The following is a 25494-nucleotide window of genomic DNA, read 5'->3' on the forward strand; positions in this document are numbered from 1 at the left end:
GCTCCTCTGTCCATGGAATTTTCCAGGCAAGAACACTGGAGTGGGCAGCCATTCCCTCCTCCAGGGGATCTTCCCCACCCAGAGATGGAACCTGGGTCTCCTGCATTGCAAGCAGATGCTTTACCATCTGAGCCACCAGGGAAGCCCCAGGATCATTTTACTCCTAACAAAAGAGGGATTATTTTAGAAACCACTCAGGAAAACATGAACTCAAACTCCATTTCTTTCAGAAAATAACTTCTGAATACTCCATCCCATTGCCCTCACCACTCTGAACCTAGTAAAATTATTGTTTGCACACCTAGGTTCATATATTTGTAATGGCTGATTATGTACAGATGTCAAAATAATATTAATCGTAACCATAATAGATACCATTTAAGAAGAACCCGTTACTTTCCAGCTGCCATACCAGGTGCTTTGTAGATACAACCTCAGTTTATTCAGTTCTAACAACCCTGGAGATAGGTGCCATTATCCGCATTTTACCAATAAGGAGACCAAAGCTCAGAAACTTCAAAGTCTGGGTCACACAGCTAGCAAGCCAGTTCTGGGTCTTTGTGAATCCATACACCAAGCTCTCTTCTAGCATTCTATGCATTCAACTGGATGGCTCATCCTTAAGAATCAGAGACTGCCTTGCTTTTCTGAGTATCAGGCATGTGGTAACTTATCAGCATACATGTCCATTAATAAGATCAGCAATAAAACAACAGACTATACAGATTTATGAGCTTTGTAGATTCAATGTATATTCCACTATTTCCTCCACTGCTCTTTTAAAAAAATCTTTTAAATCTTTATTGAAGAAAATCCTGTATCTCCTAAGATAAATTCTTATTCTAGAATGAACTACCTAATTCTTAAACATGTTTGAAGCCATTACAACTTACTAGCATTCTTAGTAAGGGATGAAAGTAAAGTGAAGTCACTCAGTCGTGTCCGACTCTTTGTGACCCCATGGACTGTAGCCTACCTGGCTCCTCCCTCCATGGGATTCTCCAGGCAAGAGTACTGGAGTGAGTTGCCATTTCCTTCTCTAGGGGATGTTCCCGACCCAGGGATCGAACCCAGGTCTCCCGCATTCCAGGCAGACACTTTAACCTCTGAGCCACCAGGGAAGCCCAGTAAGGCATAGACATCTTTAAAAGAAAAAAAAAAAACAACTTTGAGCATCCTGCCATAGGCTGGTACACCATAATGGGGCATGCTCAGGACACTCAGTATAGACTGGCAGATGATGACTGCTAGCCTCCTTCCTCTCTGATAAGGAGTAGAATCATAATTGGGTTAAATGCCTCAGTTACGGAGTTGGAGTCCTGGGTGGCACAGAATGGTGACCAAAAGCCAGATACCAGCACCAGACTGCCTGGGTGGAAATCCTAGCTCTTAGATACTGTGACTTTGCACAAGTTACTACACTTCTTGCTTGGCTTTCCCCACAGGTAACACGGGCAGAGCACTGGTGTGAGTAGTAAATAAGGTAATACATGCCAGGTACTCCCAAAGAATGTTTGGCATGCAGGAAACAACGGTGGTTGGATATTTTTACTCTATTCACGAGAGAGGAGCTCTTGGTTGATCAATCCCATAACTATTTAAAAAAAAAACAATAATAAGCTAAATAATATTGAATATTTCTACATGTCAGATACATTCTAAGTGCTTGCTATCAATAGATATCCTCTCATTCATTCCTCTTCACAACCTCGAGGTAATCATTATTTTCGTTCTCATTCTACAGATGGGAACTGAAGGCCAGTGATTAAATAACTTGCCCAAGGCCATTTCATAAGTGATGGTGCTGGACTGAAACCAAGCTCTGCCTGGGTGCAAAGCCCACACTGCTCCTCACCATTTTGTATGCCAACATACACATATACACACAAGGTCATCAGTCATAACAAAGCTATTGTGATGGTGCCTTTGGTCATGCCTTTCTCTGGGCTGCTAAGCTCACCTTATATTGTCCCCAACAACCCAGAGTCTACTCCTCAGTGAGTGAGACTCCTCCTGAGCACCTTCCTGGACACCTGCCTCTTATGTCTGAGCCACAATTAGGATCCCTGGACTCAAACACCCCATCAAGCTCTTTACTGGTTTCATGTCTCTCCAAATCCATGTTGCAACCAAGAGGGAAAAATATCAATACGTTTTATATTTTTATGTCACACAATCCTTAATAAATATTCATGGACTGATGAGCTCATTACTTAGTATATTGAGTTTTAGCTTCCATTTGGGTTTAAGACATTGTCAGTGACAATATTTGGGAGAAATAGTTTTTCTTATCATTTTTGGAAAGACCAGTATAATAAGACCAAGTTGTTATACTCGTGGTTCATCTCTACCACGAGTATAACACCACCATAGTCCTTTCTGTACATTAAATCTTCCTGCCTGTTTTGTTAGGAGGTGTTATATTAAGAGCCATGTGTCCTTCATACTCACTTTTTGTCCAGTTTAGTTTCATTTCAGCATATACACTACATCTTATATCATCAGTAAAAGAAAAAGAACAAAGTTATAGCAGTGTTATTTTTAAAGATAAAGAAAAAATGAGGATTTAAGGATAGGACTTCAAAGTTAATTTACCAAAATCCAACTACATCCTTGACCTGTACAGACCCCAATAAGGCATTAATTACAAAAGGATTAACACTTTTCTCCACTGTAATAATGGAGTCCTCTGTCAATGGAAGGTGATAACAATATTTGCATTCATCCATTAGCATGGGATTCATAAATTATGAGAAAGGTCTTAACACTCTTCCGAAATGAAGTTAAGCAACCGGTGAAGGGAAAGAGATACTTTTATAGTCTAAACGGACTTAAACGATTTTGAAAAAGTCTAGCCCACTCCAGTGTTCTTGCCTGGAGAATCCCAGGGACAGGGGAGCCTGGTGGGCTGCTGTCTATGGGGTCGCACAGAGTCGGACACGACTGAAGTGACTTAGCAGCAGCAGCAGCAGCAACACTTTGTGCTGTGCTCTCTGCAAAACTAGTAGGGGCACCAGGAATGTGTTAACTGGGAATATTTATCCGACTTGCATGAAACTGGTGACACTGCATTGCAACTGAGTCCAACAGTATCATACAAGAAACAATTTCCTTGTTCTTTTGCACTCTGTACCCAGCCTTCCCCTTTCCTCTGCCCACTCTGATGACTGTCCAACTTCAGACTGACTGCAATGACTCAGTGAGAGAGATATAAATAGTTTCTTCCCTGAATGATTCAACATGTTACAGCCATGTTGGAACAGAGAATGCCATCAGCATGGTAAACTTGAGTTATAAACATCTAGAGTTATTTTTTCTTAACTAAATTCTGACACCAGTTCTCCTGCCTATCCCTTGAAATAGGATTTTGCACTTTTTGTGGAATGACACGATGCTTTAAAAATGTAACAAATATAAGAATACTTGGGCCAGGGAAAGAAAAAGGAGGATTTATGAATAGTATACACACCCTCAGTGGAATTTTTCTTACTCTTTGAAGTATGTCTTCCCATCTAGGTCAAGTCAGTAATGCTGCCAAAGTCTTTATGGGCATAAGGAAGCCTTTCACATGCTTATAACCTTGAAAGATGAATGGGAGGCTATCTAAGAACTTTCCTTACATGTTCATTTTTTCCTCCTTGAAAAAGATATTTGATTGAAAATAAAACAGAGTTGACAAAAGTGCCAAATTCCACCATATTTCTGTCTCTGTTTAAACTAGGCTCTTTTTCCTCACACTTCTGAGTTCTTAGGTAACAGAAGGGGACATGGCAGCAGAATGTTAGGGGCTGAGTGTGGGAAGCAGAGGTCTAAGTTGACCCCTCACAATCTTCATCTCCTTGTGTTGTGAACGTGATTGCTACATTTCATGGAGAAAAGAGATTTTGCACACATAATTAAAGTCACTAAGCAGATGACCTTGAACTAATCAAAAAGGAGATTATGTGCAAGAGCCTCAACTAATCACAGGAGACTTTAAAAAAAAAAAAAAAAAAATGTTTTCTCCAGCTGGTAGCAGAAAAGGAAATAAGGGAGATGCGAAGAGGGAGAGGGATTCAACGTGAGGGAGGTTGGCTATCCCTGTGATGGAAGGAACCATGAGGTAAGGACATGAGTGTGCCATCTAAGAGCTGAGGGTGGTACCTCTCCAGTAATTAGTAAGAAAACAAGGATTTCACTCCTACAAGCACTTGACCTGCAAACAATCTGAATGAGCTTGGACGTGAGATGGGAGAGAAAGAGTCAGGGCACAACCAGTAAAAGAATGACATGACCATTGAGGAAAAGACAAAAACTGGTTAAAACCAACTAAGGGCCAAGATGGCAGAAGATTCAAGTTCCAACAGACCTTGAGCCTCATTGTATGCTTATTGTAACATATTAGCATGCTGAATGACACACCCATAGGTGCCATGACAAATTCCAAAGCTGACCATAAAAGGCCAAAAAGTGGGCAGTGGCCCAATTCCTGGCAATCTCTCCCCCTTCCCCCAAATAGTTGAAATAATCCTCCCACTTGTTAGCATATGAAATTCAGTTCAGTTCAGTCGCTCAGTCGTGTCCGATTCTTTTCGACCCCATGAATCACAGCATGCCAGGCCTCCCTGTCCATCACCAACTCCCGGAGTTCACTCAGACTCACGTCCATGGAGTCAGTGATGCCATCCAGCCATCTCATCCTCTGTCGTCCCCTTCTCCTCCTGCCTGCAATCCCTCCCAGCATCAGAGTCTTTTCCAATGAGTCAACTCTTTGCATGAGGTGGCCAAAGTACTGGAGTTTCAGCTTTAGCATCATTCCTTCCAAAGAAGTCCCGGGGCTGATCTCCTTCAGAATGGACAAAACTAACCATCCCACATCCCTTCTGAGACAGACCTCATTCTGCCTATAGAATGTGTATCTCTCTAAATAAACTTGCTTTCACTCTACTCTGGCTCTTTCTTGAATTCTTCCTTTGCAAAGCCAAGGACGCTATCTTGGTGGCCTGTTCCAGGGACTCACCCAAGACCTGGGGTATGACTGCTTTCTCTCCGTTCTTCTGCAACAGAAGCATTCTCTCCAGAATCCCTGGTTTAGCCCACTTGGCCCCTTGACTCTGATTTTGTGAGACTCTAAGCAGAGAAGCTAGTTGCACCTACACAGACTATTGACCTATAAGATTATGAGCTAATAAATGGGTACTGTTTTAAGCTTTTAAATTTGCAGGAGTTTATCACAAAGCAATAGAAAATGAATTCACGTGGTATTAACTGAGAATCTTTCTCCAAACATTCCCACTACTCTCCTGCTCCAAGTTTCCTTTCCAACCAAAATATCTTCTTTGCTTCCTGAACATACCTTTTGCTTTCTGCTAGGCAGCCTTCACACACATTAACTTGCTATCTTGAAAGGTCCCTTTGCTGTTTAACCAAGGCTTTTGAGACCAACTTATAGCTTATAACCTGAAGAAAGGAGCCTGACACAGTTTTCTTTCCAAAATCATCTTCACCTGAATAATTCAATTGACATTCAATCATGTCCTGCTCCGTGACACCTTTTTCTGTGTGCTCTGTATTCTTTTATTTTTCCTATTTATTTTTTTGTTAATTAGATAGTAAAGCTCTTAAAAGCAAGTGCTTCTAATTTGCATGCCCCATTCTACCTAATACATCCCTTGTACATCACAGGCACCCAATAAATATTTGTTCATTTGTTTTGTTCTAAAGCACCTCTCTTTAATCTTAATGAGATTAAATGACACCAACGGTCCAAAGAAAACCTCATTAGCCAAGCGACGGGAATCTCAGCAGTGACCTGCCCCACATTCTACTTGGCCTTTCACTACCATGAACCCCAAGCACACTTAAACTGTCAAAATTAAAAATGTAAGTGCAAAAACAAGATAATCACAGAAAGTAATGTTTGCCAATTGATTTGTGCGACTTTCAATGACATTGTAAGCTCCCAACTAGTCCCTGAGCAGCCAATTTGCATAGAAAGGGATGCTCTCTCCATGGACCATATTTACCATGAATACACTCTTCGCATGACTGTGCAGGAGAGGGGAAGACCAGCAGAAAATATAAAGTATGTTGCGCTGAACATTGTGAACAATTAAGAAGGATCTACATAACAGGCGTGAAGCAGCAGAGGCCGGAAGTCACCCGCGGTGTTGCAAGCCAGGCAGATTTGTTTAATCCCTTGAAACACAAATAGGGCTTAAAATCTCAGCTAAGACATTTACTAAACTAAGTGAACCTATTTTAAAGTTTCAGGGAAAAGCAACAAGAATGCAATTTGGGAAAATAATGAAAGTCAACTTCGTCACAGCCCAGTGCCCCTCCTCTGCTGTTACTATCCAACCCTAAGCAACACGTTGCTCTGTCACCATCTGAAAATTCGACTCAGACTTTGAAAATATCACTGTATTTTTCTTTGTTTCTCAAAGGAAAATGTGAAATAAAAATCAATTTTACATGTAATTTATGTGCTCTCTGTTCTATATAGAATCATAGAACCTAAGGGCTGGCTAAGACTCTAACAAAGCTATTTTGTTTATTCTTCTCCATTAGGCAGGCCCACACTTAATCCTTCCTTGATAGGAAAATCTCTTATCATTTTTAAAGACTTTCAGAGAAGATTTCTTAGACTCTCTCTAACCCACTAAGGTAGTTAATAACTTTTCTTATTATCTAGCCTAAATCCTTCACACTATGCTCAAGACTCATTTCTTCTTGTCTGACTGTTCACTAGAGGTACAGGGAATAATTTATCACTCTCTTTCATATAAGAAACACTCACATACTGATCGTAATTATGGAATTAATTCTACAATCTCATAATGCAATATCCCAAGGTTGTTGTGGTTCTCTGCTAAACGCTCTGCAACTTCCCTTGCTTTCCTTTACCTATCAACCTCAAAAATGGTTGCTACCCTCTGTTAAGGACTTAATTACCTGGTTCTGAAGTCCTTGGTAGTTCTTGCATGTTCCAGCTCGGGCATCTGTCCAGGACCATATCTCAGGACTATGGGATGAAATAAATCATCCAAGGCTGTCCTCACACCTACAAATAATTTTATGAAGATAATTTGGTTGGAATGAGTATTGAAGGAAGCTATGAAATGTGAAAATAAGTCACAGAAAAGTTGTCCATATAGAAAAAAAAAGTGAAAGGAAATATATCACAATGCTAACAGTAGTTATTCCTGGATGATGGTAGGATTCTGTGGGTATGTATTTTGTCTTTCCTTACACCTTTCTAATTTTCCAAACCTCTTGTAATGCATTAATTTTTTTGAGAAAAAAGAGTAAATGGTATTTGCAATGTGTGTGTGTGTGGTAGAAAGGGTAAGAAGAAGTTGCCTAATGGGGTTACATAGGGAAGAGGTGGTGAGTAGCCCACCATGCCAGTTTTCATACCAAAAGCTGGTTGCAGAAAAGCCCTCGGTCCCAACCACATCTGGATGGCTGGTCACCCAACCAGGAGAGGGGACGGCACAGATGCTGCTGGGAGGGGGAGTCACACCAATGCCTTTATAGCTCTCACCAACTGGAAGCCACTTGACCCTTCCTGATGAGCTGCTCAGGACACTTAGATTTGTGGAACCCAGGCAACACCCTAGACGCATGGAAAGGTAAGAGCAACTCCATGTTCTCACCATGTTCTCTTTTTCATATACAGAGGCATGTTGCTGATTCAGGGCAAGGTAATAAAAGGATTTTATTCTTAAAGAGATGGGAATACCAGACCACCTTACCTGCCTCCTGATAAACTTGTATGCAAGTCAAGAAGCAACAGTTAGAACTGGACATGGAACAACAATGGTTCAAAATTGGAAAAGGGGTATGTTAAGGCTGTATGTTGTCATCCTGCTTATTTAACTTTTATGCAGAGTACATCATACAAAATGCCGGGCTGGATGAAGCTCAAACTGAAATCAAGATTGCCAGGAGAAATATCAATAACCTCAGATATGCAGATGACACCACCCTATTGGCAGAAAGCAAAGAGGAACTAAAGAGAATCTTGAGGTGAAAGAGGAGAATGAAAAATTTCACTTAAAATTCAATATTCAAAAAACAAAGATCATGACATCCAGTCCCATCACTTCATGGCAAATAGATGGCGGGCGGGGGAGCGGGATGGGAATAGAAACAGTGGCAGACTTTTTCTTGGGCTCCAACATCACTGTGGACAGTGACTGCAGACATAAAATTAAAAGATTCTTGCTCCTTGGAAGAAAAGCTATGACAAAGCTAGACAGCATATTAAAAAGTAGAAACATTATTTTGTCAACAAAGGCCCGTCTGGTCAAGGCTATGGTTTTTCCAGTAGTCACATATGGATGTGAGAGTTAGACCATAAAGAAGCCTGAATGCCAAAGAATTGATGCCTTTGAACTGTGGGGCTGGAGAAGATTCTTGAGAGTCCCTCGGACAGCAAGGAGATAAAATCAATCAATCCTAAAGGAAATCAGTACTGAATATTCTTTGGAAGGACTGATGCCGAAGCTGAAGCTCCAACACTTATGCCACTTGATGCAAAGAGCCAACTCATTAGAAAAGACCGTGATGCTGGGAAAAGCATCACTGACTTAAAGGACATGAGTCTGAGCAGACAGTGAAGGACAGGGAAGCCTGGCATGCTGCAGTCCATGGAGTTGCAAAGAGTTGGCTACAACTGAGTGACAGAATGACAACAACAATAAAGGATTTTAGATTGGATCAGAATAGTAGAGCTCAGACAGTAAAGCATCTGCCTGCAAAGCAGGAGACCTGGGTTTGATCCCTGGGTCGGGAAGATACCCTGGAGAAGGAACTGGTAACCCACTCCAGTATTCTTGCCTGGAAAAATCTATGGACAGAGGAATCTGGCAGGCTACAGTCCATGGGATCTCAAAGAGTCAGACTCAACAGAACAACTAATACACACACAGGATAGAAGATTCTAGGCTTATGTGTTTGCTTTGCTTTTGCTTTCTCTTCTCCTCAGGGCTCTGGAACTATGAATGCCAGGCCCACACATTCAAGATCCAACTTAAGACACAGATGTGGCTTCAGGTCAACATGGTGACCTGGTACCACATTAGGTTCCACACACAGGGCCACTCTGGGCAGAAGTGTGGGGCAGGAAAATAGCGTTGGCTCTGAACATGTCTCCACTCAGATCAGAATCACCCTTCCCTTCATCAGGAGCCTGCCACCATCCCAGGCCTTTGCTGCATGAAGTGCATTTATTTCCAAGTGTTGTGTGGTTACGGTGGAGCCCCAGGAGACAGTGTAGCTAAGTTGCTTCAGCTGTGTCTGACTGTTTGTGATCCCATGGATTGTAGCCCACCTGGCTCCTCTGTCCATGGGATTCTCCAGGAAAGAATACTGGAGTGAGTAGCCATGCCCTCGCCAAGGGATCTTGGCAACCCAGGAATCGGACCCCGCATCTCCTGCAGCTCCTGCACTGCAGGTAGATTCTTTAATCACTGAGCCACCAGAGAATCCCTTAGGAGACAGTGTAATAGTATTTAAAAGCAGAAGTTTTCGAGTAAGGCATATGCAACTCAGAGCAAATCCACAGACCGATCTTACCTTCAAGCCTTCATTTATACCCTGGGGTCGCTAGGAGTCAGACATGACTGAAGCAACTTAGCAGCAGCAGCAGCAGCAACAGCAGTAATAATGGGATTATCTACACTGTAGGGAATGCATATAACGTGCCTAGAGCAGGGCCCAGCATTAGTGAGCAGAGGCAGATATACACACACACGTACCAGCAAGAAAGAACCTCAAATCTAGCCTTCTTTACAAAATCAGTCTCAATCATTCATTAAATATTTACTGAGCACTCACTGAGGGTCAAACTGGGCTAAATAACAGGATACAAGATAATTAAGACATGGCTTCTGTCCTCAAGGAGTTCACAGCCCAGCACACGGAACAGATGTGAGCACAGCCTGGACTGTTCTCTGAGCAACAAAGCACGTGAGTAGTGAGTGCTGGGAAGAGTCACATTAGGGAAACTTACACAGGGAGTAGTGTTTTAGGATCAAATCTGTCAAATAATTTTTAACTTTTTAATTTTAGAAGTATACCACTTCAGTATTAAAAAATTCAAAACACATAAGCAAAACAGAGAAAAATAAATTAAAACCGTGTGTGGTACCCAGTGCCAACAGATAAATGATTTTTAGCATTTTTATATACTTGCATAATCTTTATATGTATATGGTATGCATGGCAAGTTGCTTCAGTCATATCGGACTCTTTGTGACCCTACGAACTGCAGCCTGCCAGGCTCCTCTGTGAGATTCCCCAGGAAAGAATACTGGAGTGGGTTGCCATTCCCTCCTCCAGGGGATCTTTCTGATCCAGGGATTGAACCTGGGTCCCTTATGCCTCCTGCCTTGGCAAGCAGGCTCTTTACACTAGTACCACCTGGGAAGCCATATATATATATATGGAAAATATTTATGTGTCCCTACTGAGGAATATCGGAGAAGGCAATGGCACCCCACTCCAGTGCTCTTGTCTGGAAAATCCCGTGGACGGAGGAGCCTGGTAGGCGGCAATCCATGGGGTCGCTAGGAGTAGGACACAACTGAGCGACTTCACTTTCACTTTTCACTTTCATGCATTGGAGAAGGAAATGGCAACCCACTCCGGTGTTCTTGCCTGGAGAATCCCAGGGACAGGAGAGCCTGGTGGGCTGCCATCTATAGGGTCGCACAGAGTTGGACACAACTGAAGCAACTTAGCAGCAGCAGTGAGGAATATATGATACAAACTATTTTGTAATCTGATTTTTTTCACTTAAAAATATAGCCTGAACTGTCTTCCATATTAAGAAATATGAAAATAAGTACAACTTGCAAAGTGACTGCATAGTATTTTACCATAAATGCATATGTAATTGGGGGGGGGAGGGTGTGGCTTCCCTGGTGGCTCAACAGTAAAGAACCTGCCTGCCAGTGTAAGAGGTACAGGTTCGATTCCTGGGTCAGGAAGATCCCCTGGAGAAGGAAATGGTTACCCACTCCAGTATTCTTACCTGGAGAATCCCATGGCGAGAGGAGTCTGGCAGGTTGAAGGCCATGGGGTCGCAAAGAGTCAGACATTACTTAGTGACTAAACAACCAAAACTATCTTTCTTGTTGCCTGATTGTTTCCAAACAGTCATATCATGCCTCTCTCCTTCTTTTAAAAAAAAAAAAAAAAAAAAAACCTTCTAGTTCCCATTAAATGAGAATGTCCAGCATAACTCAGTTGAAAACCACCAGTGAAAGTGAAAGTGAAGTCACTCAGTTGTGTCCAACTCTGCGATGCCATGGACTGTAGACCACCAGGCTCCTCCGTCCATGGGATTATTGCTTTTGTTGTTTAGTTGCTAAATCATGTCCAACTCTTTGGTGACCACATGGCCTGTAGCCCACCAGGTTCCTCTGTCCATGGGATTTCCCAGGCAAGAATACTGGAGTGGGTTGCCATTTCCTTCTCTAGGGGATCTTCCCAACCCAGGGTTTGAGCCCACCTCTCCTGCTTGGCAGGTGGATTCTTTATCCCTGAACCACCTGGGAAGCCCAACAGAGAGGATAGATCCCAGCAGAAAGAACTCCAAGGGCATCAGCATTCCAGCTGGAGTCAGAGGGGCTGAATTAAGGCAGCAGTGGCCAGACGGGGAAGGACCCAGCTGGAGACTCATGGATTTGAATTTACAGGACTTACAGGGCTGACCATGGGGCACTGAGTCAGAAGATGGTTGTGCCTTGATGGGGTGTTATCAAGAGAGAACCCAAGAACCCTAGGTTTGGGGACACATGAATATTATTAATTTCTTTTAGAACACATTGAGGTGGAAGGGCATGGGAGACTCTGACCTGGGGATGATCTGTTGCCAAGGCAGTGTCTCCAGATCATGTCTAGGGTGAAGTGGCTTTGAAAATCTTCACGAGATGTACACAGTGAAGCCTTGGGCGTGAAGAAGACCATCCAGGAATGGTGTGTTAGGATACTGACCCATAGGTGAGAACGGGTCATATGAGAGGAATGGTACAAGCTAAGGGGGACCTAGAGAAGAATATCTCAAACTCTGCTAGAGTGCACTCATAAAATGGGGGAAAAGACTTCTATAGTCACACAAGTTTGAAAACACAGAGGTGAGGTTTTAAGTGGGGTTCTTCACCGTAGGACAACTCAGAGGCTTTGCTGCTCATTAGAATGGTGCTTCTTCAAGAGATAAAGGTGGTGGATGGCATCTCCCAGACTTCTGCAACCACAGAATTCTTTCCACACGGGAAACCTGCTAACAACTGGGAGATCCCCTGCGTTCTGCAAAGGCATACAGGAAATGCTGACCAAGAGAAAGGCAGCAGGCACTACGCACAGCCCCAAGCTCAATTACTCACAGTAACAAAACAAAGCAGCTAATTTACTTTGTCTGCAAAATAGGTCAAATTCCAAAGGGAGAAAAGCAATAAAGGCGAGGGGTCCTTTAGTGCCAGATTTTCATTAGTTCCGAGAGTCACACTTCTTTACACTTTACTCTCTGAAATCCAAAATCAGGATGTCTCTAGGTGGTATCTAACAATCTCTGTCTGACCTGTGGCAATCATGACAGGGTTCTCACTGCCCAGGTGTGACCCAACATCAACAACTTGGAAAAAAAACTCCTGGAAAATGAGAAAGGCACTCTTGTAAAGAGCCTACAATCAAATGTTGGTGGGGAGTTGGGTCTGGGGTGGTAACTAAATGATGAGCCCCATTCCCGACCTAGGAGTCCAAGCTAGGTGAAGAGCCCTGCACCATGGCTTTGGGTTTTCTTACAGATTCTTTAAGAAACAACAACCGTCAATGTCTTCAAAGGAAGAGGCTGATATACACACAAACAAGGACATTAATGACGGTGAATGAAAAGGGATGCAGAAGAACTAGCCTTTGGATGGGGAAGAAACGTTAGAATACCACAATTACTCAGTTCCCTTATGTTTTCCTTTCTTCTGTAGGCAAAAGAGTGATAAATAATTAATTTTAAAAAAAATCCTATATCTAAGTCCAAAGACTTCAAATGAGTATCAAATGAATTCTAAGTGGTAAGAAAGCATCGTATCAATGTTTCATGGGCAGCAATCTTTCCTTCTCAGTGGCATATAAAAAATGGAGCATTTTAAGTCAATTGTGACTTAGAATTAATGAAATGGATAACTGGTTTTTAAGAAGTGTATTTTAGCCAATCCTTTCACTCTAAAACATTTTGCAATTCATTCTTAAATGGCTAAAATTCCCAAGGAATTTCAACTAATTACCATTAGAGTGAAATTTTGAGAATAGCCCTTGGTTCCCTTATTCTTCAGGGTTTCAAAATCATCCATCTCCTCTTCCTGGAAACCTCAAGCCAGTGACCTCCTGAAGCAACATCTCTGTAACAGGCTTCTGTCTCTAAGCTGTCCTGGACAACAAAGCTTTGCACTAGACCAATTCCCTGAAGAAAACCCAGCTTCCCCTTCTAAGTTTTTGTTTTCCTCTACAAATCTCTTTTTATAGTTGGAGTCAGTGGTAAGGCCATTCGGCCTCAGCTGATCTCAATTAAACCCTCTGTGTGAAGCAGAGGCTAGGGGTGACCTGGCGCTATCTCTCGCCTCTTCATTTCCTTTCTATAAAACAAGGGGACGAGATGAGACATTCTCCAGGTCCCTAAAGCATTAACATTCTACATTTTATGTTGACTTCTCAGAACAATCAAATGTATTCTTGATATTTAATTTGCATTTTATACAAACAAGTATATTATACTCACAACCATTTTGCATTAATAAGCAAATACCATTCGTTACAACTCTCAGAGCATACTGCCAAATATGGAAACACTCTGCAAATTAATATTTTTCAGAAGGTCATGTAACATATACTAGTGCCTCTCTGAATTATTTGACTTCTGTGTTTTAAAACGGTATTTGTTCTCACCTTGAAAGTAACTGGAGTGCCAGGTCTTAACAAAAGAATCATTCCAAGTTGAGATGGGCAGCTGTGATGATGTTAACCATTTATATGATTAACAGCCCATAAGATTGTGAAGTCAAGTTCCTGTCCATCTCCTTTGCTTGGTGTGCCCAGCACAGACGCGGCGCAATCATGTAGTAAGCGTCCAATGTGTGTGCATGCTCAGTTGCTTAGATGTGTCTGATTCTGCAACCCCATAGACTGTAGCCCGTCATGCTCCTCTGTCCATGGGATTTTTTCTGCCAAGAATACTGGAGTGGGTTGCCATTTCCTTCTCCAAAGAGTAAATGCTCAACACCTAGCTACTAAGTGGGGGGGAAAAAAAAAAAAAGAATGATCCAGTGGCATTGAAACAGAAAATGATGGCAAAATGAATTTTTAAATGCCTATTACATGTGTATTAATAGTGTAAACTACTACAAACAAGAACAGGAGACTAATCTTCCTTCTGAGTTTTGTTCCCTTGGGACATAGTTCAGAAACATGGTAACAAAACACACATCGTTATTGATCCTAGGGAAACAGGTGATTGATATTGAACTTTGTAGGACTATTTATCCTATACACATACAGGCATCTTCTCAATCACTAATTATAAACTGGACAGCCTCAACTGTAGCAAAAGGAAACTCCTAAACTGAATATTTGAATTTTTTTTAATTGTTGAAGACTCACTAGCACCTTGGGAGAAATACTGGAAAAATGTCAGATGGAGAACTGAACCTCTGAACGCCAGAATTAACTCTCCCAGTAAAATAATGTAAGCAGCTCCCCAAAGTCTGGTGGGAGGTGTCCTTTGGAGACAGAGAATTTACTTTTGCTAAGGAATAAAGTCTCTTCAAGAAAATTAGAGATATTAAGGGAACATTTCATGCAAAGATGGGCACAATAAAGGACAGAAATGGTATGGACCTAACAGAAGCAGAAGATATTAAGAAGAAGTGGCAAGAATACACAGAAGACCTATACAAAAAAGATCTTAATGACCCAGATAACCACGATGGTGTGATCACTCACCTAGAGCCAGACATCCTGGAGTATGAAGTCAAGTGGGCCTTAGGAAGCATCACTATGAAGAAAGTTAGTGGAAGTGATGGAATTCCAGCTGAGCTATTTCAAATCTTAAAAGATGATGCTGTGAAAGTGCTGCATTCAATATGTCAGCAAATTTGGAAAACTCATCAGTGGCCACAGGACTGGAAAAGGTCAGTTTTCATTCCAATCCCAAAGAAAGGCAATGCCAAAGAATGTTCAAACTATCACACAATTGTACTCATTTTACATGCTAGTAAAGTAATGCTCAAAATTCTCCAAGCCAGGTTTCAATAGTACGTGAACCAAGAACTTCCAGATGTTCAAGCTGGCTTTAGAAAAAGCAGAGGAACCAGAGATCAAATTGCCAACATCCACTAGATCATAGAAAAAGCAAGAGAATTCCAGAAAAGCATCTACCTCTGCTTCATTGACTACACTAAAGCCTTTGACTGTGTGGATCACAACAAACTGTGGAAAATTCTTCAAGAGATGGGAATATACCAGACCACCATACCTGCTTCCTGAGAAATCTGTATGCAGGTCAAGAAGCAACAGCTAGAACTGGACGAGGAACAATGACTGGTTCCAAACTGGGAAAGGCTCTATATTGTCACCCTGCTTATTTAACTTCTATGCAGAGTTAAATAATATCATGCAAAATGCCAAGCTGGATGAAGCACAAGCTGGAATCAAGATTGCTGGAAGAAATATCAATAACCTCAGATACACAGATGACATCAGGAACGTGAAAAAAGAAAGTGAAAAAGTTGGCTTAAAACTCAACATTCAAAAAACTAAGATCATGGCATCTGGTCCCATCACTTCATGGCAAATAGATGGGGAAACAATGGAAACAGTGACAGACTATATTTTCTTGGGCTACAAAATCACTGCACATGGTGACTGCAGCCATGAAATTAAAAGATACTTGCTCCTTGGAAGAAAAGCTATGACAAAATCAGACAACATATTAAAAAGCAGAGACATTATTTTACCAACAAATGTCCATCTAGTCAAAGCTATCATTTTTTCCAATAGTCATTTACAGGTGTGAGAGGTGGACTATAAAGAAGCTGAGCACCAAAGAACTGATGCTTTTGAACTGTGGTGTTGGAGAAGACTCCTGGAAGTCCCTTGGACTGCAAGGAGGCTAAATCAGTCAATCCTAAAGGAAATCAGTCCGAGTATTAATTGGAAGGACTGACGCTGATGCTGAAACTCCAATACTTTGGCCACCTGATACAAAGAGCCAACTCATTGGAAAAGACCCTGCTGGGAAAGATTGAAGGCAGGAGGAGAAGGGGACAACAGAGGATGAGATGGTTGGATGGCATCACCGACTCAGTGACGAGTCTGAGTAAACTCTGGAGTTGGTGATGGACAGGGAGGCCTGGCATGCTGCCATCCATGGGTTTGCAAAGAGTCACACACAACTGAGTGAATGAACTGAACTGAACGGAAAGAATAAGCTGAAGACCTTGAGGTCTTATCTGATGGGGAGAGATGTATGTGGCACTGGGGCATGTACTCAAGGAGCCTCTATCCAGCCCTTGGAAGTTGATCAGGAGAGAAACAGGAAGGCTGAGACGCCTGCCCCATTGTAAGCAGAGAGCAAGGAGCCAGAGTAAAGCTGCCTAAGACCGTGGGAATGCCAAGACCATCAGGAAAGTGCCAAGTTACCCAGAGAAAAGGAGGACAAGGCGGTGTTTGAATTCCAGTACTTCCACTCGTTTGGTACTTTGAGGTCAAAAACCACTGGCATTTTTACTCAGGGACTTATTTATTCCTGATTTTGTATGTCTTGGAAAAAGGAGAATGACAGAAAATATTACTTAACATTGGAGATGTACACTCAAATTTTTCTAATGTTTCCTGACTAGTTTGCTGAAATCCTAGAATTTTTATAAATTATCTTGCTCACCAAAGCTCAAGAAATTCTTCTACTGAACTAATCTGGAGACTCTGTCAAAACAAAACAAGCCCCTTCTCATATGTCAGCAACTGCGGGTCTTTCCATACTCAAAGTATATATATATTTAGGTGCAGAAAAATAAAAGAAATTGAGAGGTAGTGAGCAGAAGAGAATGTTATTCTGATATTTTTCTCTGAAGAAACATTTGAATTGGGAATACTACATCTATCACAACAATAGAAATGTGTACCTTTCTATTTCTATAATGTATAATCTCTACATTATACCAATATATTTACCATTTCAGAGAAGGCAATGGCACCCCACTCCAGTACTTTGCCTGGAAAATCCCATGGATGGAGGAGCCTGGTGGGCTGCAGTCAGTCCATGGGGTCGCTAAGAGTCAGACACGACTGAGTGACTTCACTTTCACTTTTCACTTTCATGCATTGGAGAAGGAAATGGCAACCCACTCCAGTGTTCTTGCCTGGAGAATCCCAGGGACAGGGGAGCCTGGTGGCTGCCGTCAATGGGGTCACACAGAGTCAGACACAACTGAAGTGACTTAGCAGCAGCATTTACCATTTAGAGGTACTATCCTATAGACTTTTTGTCAGATTGGGTAATTTCATTGATCATACGTAATTAAATACCACCGGCTTTCCCAAAGGCTCAGATGGTGAAGAAACTTCCTCCAACACGGGAGACCTGGGTTGGATGCCTGGGTCAGGAATATCCTCTAGAGAAGAGAATGGCAATCCACTGCAGTATTCTTGCCTGGAGAATCCCATGGACAAAGGAGTCTGGCGGGCTACAGTTCAAGGGGTCGCAAAGCGTTGGACACGACTGAGCAACTAACACACACACACAACTAAATACTACAAAGTTGAGTGACAACTGTGACTTGATACTGTTATTCAAGTCATCGCCATACATCAGAGAGTCATATATGAACATATGCATATTCAGGATCCTAAAGGCAGCAGCACAGATTAAAAATTATGAGGCTAGTGGTAGAGTTGGAGAGAGGTATGGGCTTCCGTGGTGGCTCAGCAGTAAAGAATCTGCCAGCCAATCTAGGAGACGTGGGTTGGATCCCTGGGTTGGGAAGACCCCCTGGAGAATGAAATGGCAACCCACTCCAGTATTCTTGCCTGGGAAATCCCATGGACAGAGGAGCCTGGTGGACTACAGTGCACAGGGTCCCAAAGAGTCAGACATGACTTAACGACTAAACAACAACAACAAAATAGAAAAAAAGATTTATCTCATCTGACAACTCTAATACTCATTCATCCTGAGGGAAAAATAAATTCCACTACTCTATCGATTATTATTCCATAGGAGTCTAGGATGTATATCTTCAGCAAGAGCTTCCCATTCTTTTGTTGGAGTTAAGTTGGATAAGGGAAGAGATGCATGCAAGGACATGATGGCTTTCTACTCCATATGTGCATCACCTTTTCATCCTCCCTGCCTCTCTTCTGATGTGTGCCCTAGACAAGTTGGAAGCCATGCTGTGCTGGGGGCTGGAGGAAAAGGTTTAACTGATGGCCTCAGATCAGGACTACAGTCTTTTGTAAGCTTGTCTCTGTGTCTCCCCACACATGTCAGCTCAGAGAGGAGGAAGAGGCTGGAGCAGAGCACGTGCTGAATGGAAACTCAGCATGCTAGTCTCTTTTGACCCTGGCCTCCACGGAGGAGATAAGGTAACCTTCCAAACTACCCCCTGAAAAACAAACGTGATGAACACTAACACATCTGAGGTAGAATAAGTCAAACAGAAAGATGTCACCAGTTCTGAGAGACCCAGGTATTTCTACACATAGCATCTCCTGAAGAGCTTCAAATAAAGGCATAACAGATAAATGGGTAACCATGAGGCCAATATTACTTATCAAACTGGAGGAAGGGAAATTAGGATACACGCTGGAGAGGAAATTGAGAAAATTCAGAGCTTAACTACAATTCAATGCAGAGAGATTTATTTCTTTGTTCCCCAAAAATCATAGCTTAACCCAGTAATGGATTTTGTACACACATATATAAAATGTACTTCAACTGAGTAGAGCTTTTCAAATATGCAAATAAATTATGTCATTAAAAATAAACCCCTCTAGGTGCTCAAACCAGGAGGAGATTCCTAATCACTGATGAAAGAGCATTCCATGAGTCAGCAATAGCTATTCTATGGGCAAAAGATTAATTAAAGATAAATAAAAGTCCTGACTAGCTTCTTATATATGCATAATTATATATTAAATTGTATTCTACATATTATTATATTATACAATTACATATTATTCTTTTTATTATTTATATATTAATATTATAATATATTGTATATTATATATAATTGTATATAGTATAATGGTAGTTGTATAATATATATCATATATACAATATGTCTTTAAAGGCAGACCATGCCCAGAACAGTGTGGGAAATCACATGACATATGAATGTCACCCACTTACCTCTAGTTATGTTGTTGCATACTTGTGCTAAGTCACCTCAGTCATGTCCAACTATTTGCAACCATATGGACTGTAGCCTACCAGACTCCTCTGTCCATAGGATTCTCCAGGCAAGAACACTGGAGTGGGTTGCCATTCTCTTCTCCAGGGGATCTTCCCAACCCAGGGATAGAACTTGCATCTCCTGTGGCTCCTGCATTGTAGACAGATCCTTTGCTGCTGAGCCACTAGAGACACCCAGTTAACTCAATATAGATTTGGGACACTTCAGCTTATTTTGGGGCTTCCCTGGTGGCTCAGCCAGTAAAGAATCCAGTTTATTTCATATTTAATATTACTATTAAATATTTCCATGACTGAACAAAATATATTTTATGTTTAAGTTTCTTTAATCTTTCAGGCATTTTCAAAACATCTGAACAAAATAAGCAAAATGATGAAACACTTCAAAGAAGGCAAGCTATAGCTCCCATTTCTTAAAAAATTGGGAGAGGAGCTCTACACAATGAAGCAATTAATTTTTGGAGCAGCCTAGTTCAAAAAAATGCAACTGCTGTAAAATGTGCAGTGATGTTTCTCTTCCATTTATTAAAGAGAAACTCTTGTGAAATGAGAATTAGATTATTGAGCTATGAATGTAAAAAGGGAGGTGGAGAAAGATCTGAGCATGCATATGATCCAACGTGACTCTTGATATCAGATGACTATGTGAGCCTAGAAATGGCAAATTGTTCTCACTTTTTTGAATGGAGTTTTTTTGAATGCCACATATTAGAGCAGCAAAAGGCAAAATGAATGATGTTTTATATTTCTATATATATTTGGCTCTTGATAAAATATAAAGGATTAAATTTACCTAAATTTTGGGGGTTTTTTTCTGTTTTGATGAATTAAATTTGATTTCTTACAGCAATTAATTTATATGAGAAAGCTTTTATTGGTATTTTAATCCAAACTCATATTGTATCTAATGAACTCCTACTAAAGCTCCCGCAGTAGATTATAATTTTAAAACTGCATCATATTCACAATAGTGAGTCATCTTTGCCTTGAACACATAGCCAAAGTAGCTGTGTGTGACTCCAGCAAGTAATTAAAAAGTCCACAGGACTATTGGTTTCCAGTCTAATTTGTAAGGAGCTTGGAAGGTGTCACTTCCAATAAGAGGCCAGAGACCTGAGGTCACAGTGCAAACTGCTGTCTCAAAAATGGGAAAGATGCTGAAAATCGCAACTTACAGAGCAGAAAACTCCACAGCAACTACTACCGGATTAGAAAAACCTGACCAATCATTGAGAAATTGCTGGAGGTTCATTGTAAACAACTCCGAGAGACAGAAACTCCAAGGGGGATCAGTCATGGGGGGGCTCCACATTTTTGTGAGTTTTACCTCCAAAAGATAGACCAGGTTCTGACTATCAGAGGAAAAATTCCTCGTATCTGGAAGGTGGAGGGAAAAAGAAACCATTTAGGAACATGCTAGAACATTCTGGCTTTCTTAACAAATCCTTTCCTCAAAAGAAAGCTATGTAAAGATCCTAAAATGTTGGGGTTTGATCAGAGCTTAAGTGATCTGGGGGAAGGGAAATACTAGCTCATTCAGGCTATCAGTTTAGTTCAGTTCAGTTATTCAATCGTGTCTAACTCTTTGCGACCCCATGAATCGCAGCACACCAAGCCTCCCTGTCTATCACCAACTCCCAGAGTTCACTCAAACTCACGTCCATTGAGTCGGTGATGCCATCCAGCCATCTCATCCTCTGCCGTCCCCTTCTCCTCCTGCCCCCAATCCCTCCCAGCATCAGAGTCTTTTCCAATGAGTCAACTCTTCGCATGAGGTGGCCAAAGGACTGGAGTTTCAGCTTTAGCATCATTCCTTCCAAAGAAATCCCAGGGCTGATCTCCTTTAGAATGGACTGGTTGGATCTCCTTGCAGTCCAAGGGACTCTCAAGAGTCTTCTCCAACACCACAGTTCAAAAGCATCAATTCTTCGGCGCTCAGCCTTCTTCACAGTCCAACTCTCACATCCATACATGACCACTGGAAAAACCATAGCCTTAACTAAATGGACCTTTGTTGGCAAAGTAATGTCTCTGCTTTTCAGGTTATCACATCCCATCAAAGGGGGTAGGAGACTAAGAAGCACTTGTGAAGTTCCTAGCCCAGAAGAACAGGCTCACTGAGAGACTAAAACCTAACCAGAGGACAACAGAACACTTCCCTTCCCTATACCTCCCCTCCATGTCACTAAAGGTCCATTTGCCACAGCTCCTCCTCCCCAATACACTGTCATGTACAATCATCAAAAAATACTAGAAAACTGAATCCAATAATGTGTAAAAAGAATTATACACCATTCCCAAGTAGGATTTGTTCCAGGTATACAAGGCTTGTTCAACATTCAATTATCAACTAATGTAATCTATCACATCAACAGGCTAAAAAAGGAAAAATCACATGAATGGATCAAAAAATTCATAACAAGCAATGAACAATATGCAACACTCATTCATGATAAAGATTCTCAATAAACTAGAAACAGAGGGGAACTTTCTCAACTTGATAAAGAGTATTTCTAAAAACAAAAAAACCCTATAATTAACATCAGACTTAATTATGAGAAACTCAAAATTATCCTACTAAGTTCAGGAACAAGGCAAGGATGTCCCCTCTACAGCTCCTTTTCAGTACCATCCTGGAAGTACTAGCTTAATGCAATAAGAGAAAAGAGTAAGATAAAAATATACAGATTAGGAAGGATGAAATAAAACTTTGTTCACAGATGACATGATTGTCTATGTAGAAAATTTTAAAATTAATAATAGACAAAAAATACTCCTGGAACTAATAAGTGATTATAGTAAAGTTGCAAGATACAAGGTTAATATACAAAAGTCAACTTGCTTTCCTATATACTGACAATGAACCAGTAGAATTTGACATTGAAAACATAATACATTTTACATTAGCACTCCAGAATTGAAATACTTAGGATATGGTTTTTCCAGTGGTCATGTGGATGTGAGAGTTGGACTGTGACTGAGCAACAAAGAACTGATGCTTTTGAACTGTGGTGTTGGAGAAGACTCTTGAGAGTCCCTTGGACTGCAAGGAGATACAACCAGTCCATTCAGAAGGAGATCAGCCCTGGGATTTCTTTGGAAGGAATGATGCTAAAGCTGAAACTCCAGTCCTTTGGCCACCTCATGCAAAGAGTTACTCATTGGAAAAGACTCTGATGCTGGAGGGATTGGGGGCAGAAGGAGAAGGGGACGACAGAGGATGAGATGGCTGGATGGCATCACTGACTCAGTGGACATGAGTTTGGGTGGACTCCGGAAGTTGGTGATGGACAGGGAGGCCTGGCATGCTGCGATTCATGGGGTCGCAAAGAGTCGGACATGACTGAGCGACTGAACAACTGAACTGAATCCCAATCAAAATCACAGCAAGTTATTTTCAAATATTGACAAACTGATGCTAAAATGTATGTAAAAAGGCAAGAGATCCAGAATAGCCAACACAATATTGAAGGAGAAGAATAAAATTGTAGGACTGACACTACTCAACTTCAAGACTCACTTCATTAAAGCCACAGTAATCAATACAGTATTGGCAAGAGAACAGACAAATAATGAAACAGAACAGAGAACACAGTAATAGACCCACTCAAAATTTTATTCAACTAAATATATTTATAGAAATAAAGAAAGAAAAGTTATCACAATGGAAAATAGTGCTGGAGGAGCTGGACATTCAAGTGCCAAAAAAAAAAAAAAACAACTCTAGACAGACCTTACATTCTTCACAAAAATTAACTCAAAATGGTTCATAGATCTAAATGTAAAACGCAAAACTAGGAAACTGCTAAAATATAACAGAGGACAAAATCCAGGTAGGTAACTTTGGATTTGCCAGTGATTTTTTAGATATAACCCCAAAGGCATGATCTACAGAAGAAATAACTGATAAGCTGGACCTCACAAAGTAAAAACATCTGCTCTGCAAAGGACTGTGCTAAAAGAATGAGAATACAAGCCACAGACTGGGAGAAACTATTTGCAATAGATATATGTGATAAAGGACTGCTATCCAAAACATACAAAGAACTTTTAATTCAGAAATCAGAAAATGAACAAACCGATTTAAAAATGAACAAAGCACCTGAACGTATGTTTCACAAAAGAAGATACACCGATGGCAAGTAAACATATGAAAAAAATGCTCAATATCATATATCGTTGTGGAAATGCAACTTAAAACAACAGAGATACCACCACCTATCTACTAGAATGACAAATATCCTAACACCACCAAATGTTGGTAAGGATGGGAGCAGTAAAAATTCTTACTCATTGCTGGTGGCAATGCAAAATGGTACAAGCTGGAATCAAGATTGCAGGGAGAAATATAAATAACCTCAGATACGCAGATGACACCACCTTTATGGCAGAAAGTGAAGAAGTACTAAAGAGGCTCTTGATGAAAGTGAAAGAGGAGAGTGAGAAAGCTGGCTTAACACTCAACATTCAAAAAACTAAGATCATGGCATCCAATCCCATCACTTCATGGCAAATAGATGGGGAAACAATGGAAACAGTGACAGACTTTATTTTCTTGGGCTCCAAAGTCAGTGCAGATGGTGACTACAGCCATGAAATTAAAAGATGCTTGCTCCTTGGAAGAAAAGCTATGACAAACCTAGACAGCATCTTTACCAGCAAAGGTCCATCTCGTCACAGACAAGGCAATGGTACCCCACTCCAATACTCTTGCCTGGAAAATCCCATGGATGGAGGAGCCTGGTAGGCTACAGTCCAAGGGGTCAAGGAGAGTCAGACACTACTGAGGGACTTCACTTTCACTTTTCACTTTCATGCATTGGAGAAGGAATTGGCAACCCACTCCAGTATTCAGGGATGGGGGAGCCTGGTGGGCTGCTGTCTATGGGGTTGCACAAAGTCAGACACGACTGAAGTGACTTAGCAGCAGCAGCAGCAGCAGCAGCCCATCTAGTCAAAGCTATGGTTTTTCCAGTAGTCATGTATGGATGTGAGAGTTGGACCATAAAGAAAGTTGAGCAACAAAGAATTAATACTTTTGAACTGTGGTGTTAGAGAAGACTCCTGAGAGACCCTTGGACAGCAAGGAGATCAAACCTGTGAATCCTAAAGGAAATCAGTCCTGAATATTCATTGGAAATACTGATGCTGAAACTGAAGCTCCAACACTTTGGCCACCTGATGCAAAGAACTGACTCATTGGAAAAGACCCTGATGCTGGGAAAGATTGAAGGCAGGAGAAGGGGACAACAGAGGATTAGATGGTTGGATGACATCACCAACACAATGGACATGAGTTTGAACAAGCTCCAGGAGTTGGTTATGGACAGGGAAGCCTGACGTGCTGCAGTCCATGGGTTCACAAAGAGTTGGACACAACTGAGTGACTGAACTGAACTGAACAGCTATTTTGGAAAAACACTTTTGCAGTTTCTTACAAAACTAAATATACTCTTACCACACAATCCAGCAATCACAATTCCTGGTATATAACCAAATAAGTTGAAAAATTAGGTTCACACAAAAACATGCACATGAATGTTCATAGCTTTATTCATAATTACCAAAACTTGGAAGTAACCAAGAGGTTCTTTGGTAGGTGAATGGATAAATAAACTGGTACATTTATACAATGGAAAATTATTCAGCACTAAAAAGAAATGAACTATTGAGCCCTGAAAAGACATGGACAAATCTTGAATACATTATTGCTAAGGAAAGAAGCCAGTGTGAAAAGGCTACATACTGTAAAACGATGGTGATAATGCAAAGATCAGCAGCTGTAAGAACTGGGGTTGGGAGAGGAATGAACAGACAAAGCACAGAGGATTTTTAAGTGAAATCCTAAAAGCTTTCGTTTTTATTTTAGTGAAAAGACTCTGTATGATACTATAACAGTGACTACACTTGCCAACACCCATTTGTACGACACCAAGAGAACCCTAAGGTAAACTACGGCCTTCGGGTGAGAGTGATGCCTCAGTGCAGTTTCATCGGCTGGAACAAATGGAACACTTGGCATAGGATGACAGCAGTGGGGAGGG

General features: G+C 41.2%; 1 long non-coding RNA gene across 1 annotated transcript in view; it reads right to left on the bottom strand.

Annotated features, from left to right (window-relative positions):
- The window catches only part of LOC139184861 (uncharacterized), a 130215-nt gene that overhangs the window by 100084 nt on the left and 4637 nt on the right, over nucleotides 1-25494 (bottom strand). The window contains exon 3 of the long non-coding RNA XR_011568357.1: nucleotides 6934-7042. This is a non-coding gene — a long non-coding RNA (uncharacterized lncRNA). The remainder of the gene's footprint in view (nucleotides 1-6933; nucleotides 7043-25494) is intronic.

The sequence above is a fragment of the Bos indicus genome, chromosome 9 (assembly GCF_029378745.1).
Source record: "Bos indicus isolate NIAB-ARS_2022 breed Sahiwal x Tharparkar chromosome 9, NIAB-ARS_B.indTharparkar_mat_pri_1.0, whole genome shotgun sequence".
NCBI classification, from domain to species: Eukaryota; Metazoa; Chordata; class Mammalia; order Artiodactyla; family Bovidae; genus Bos; species Bos indicus.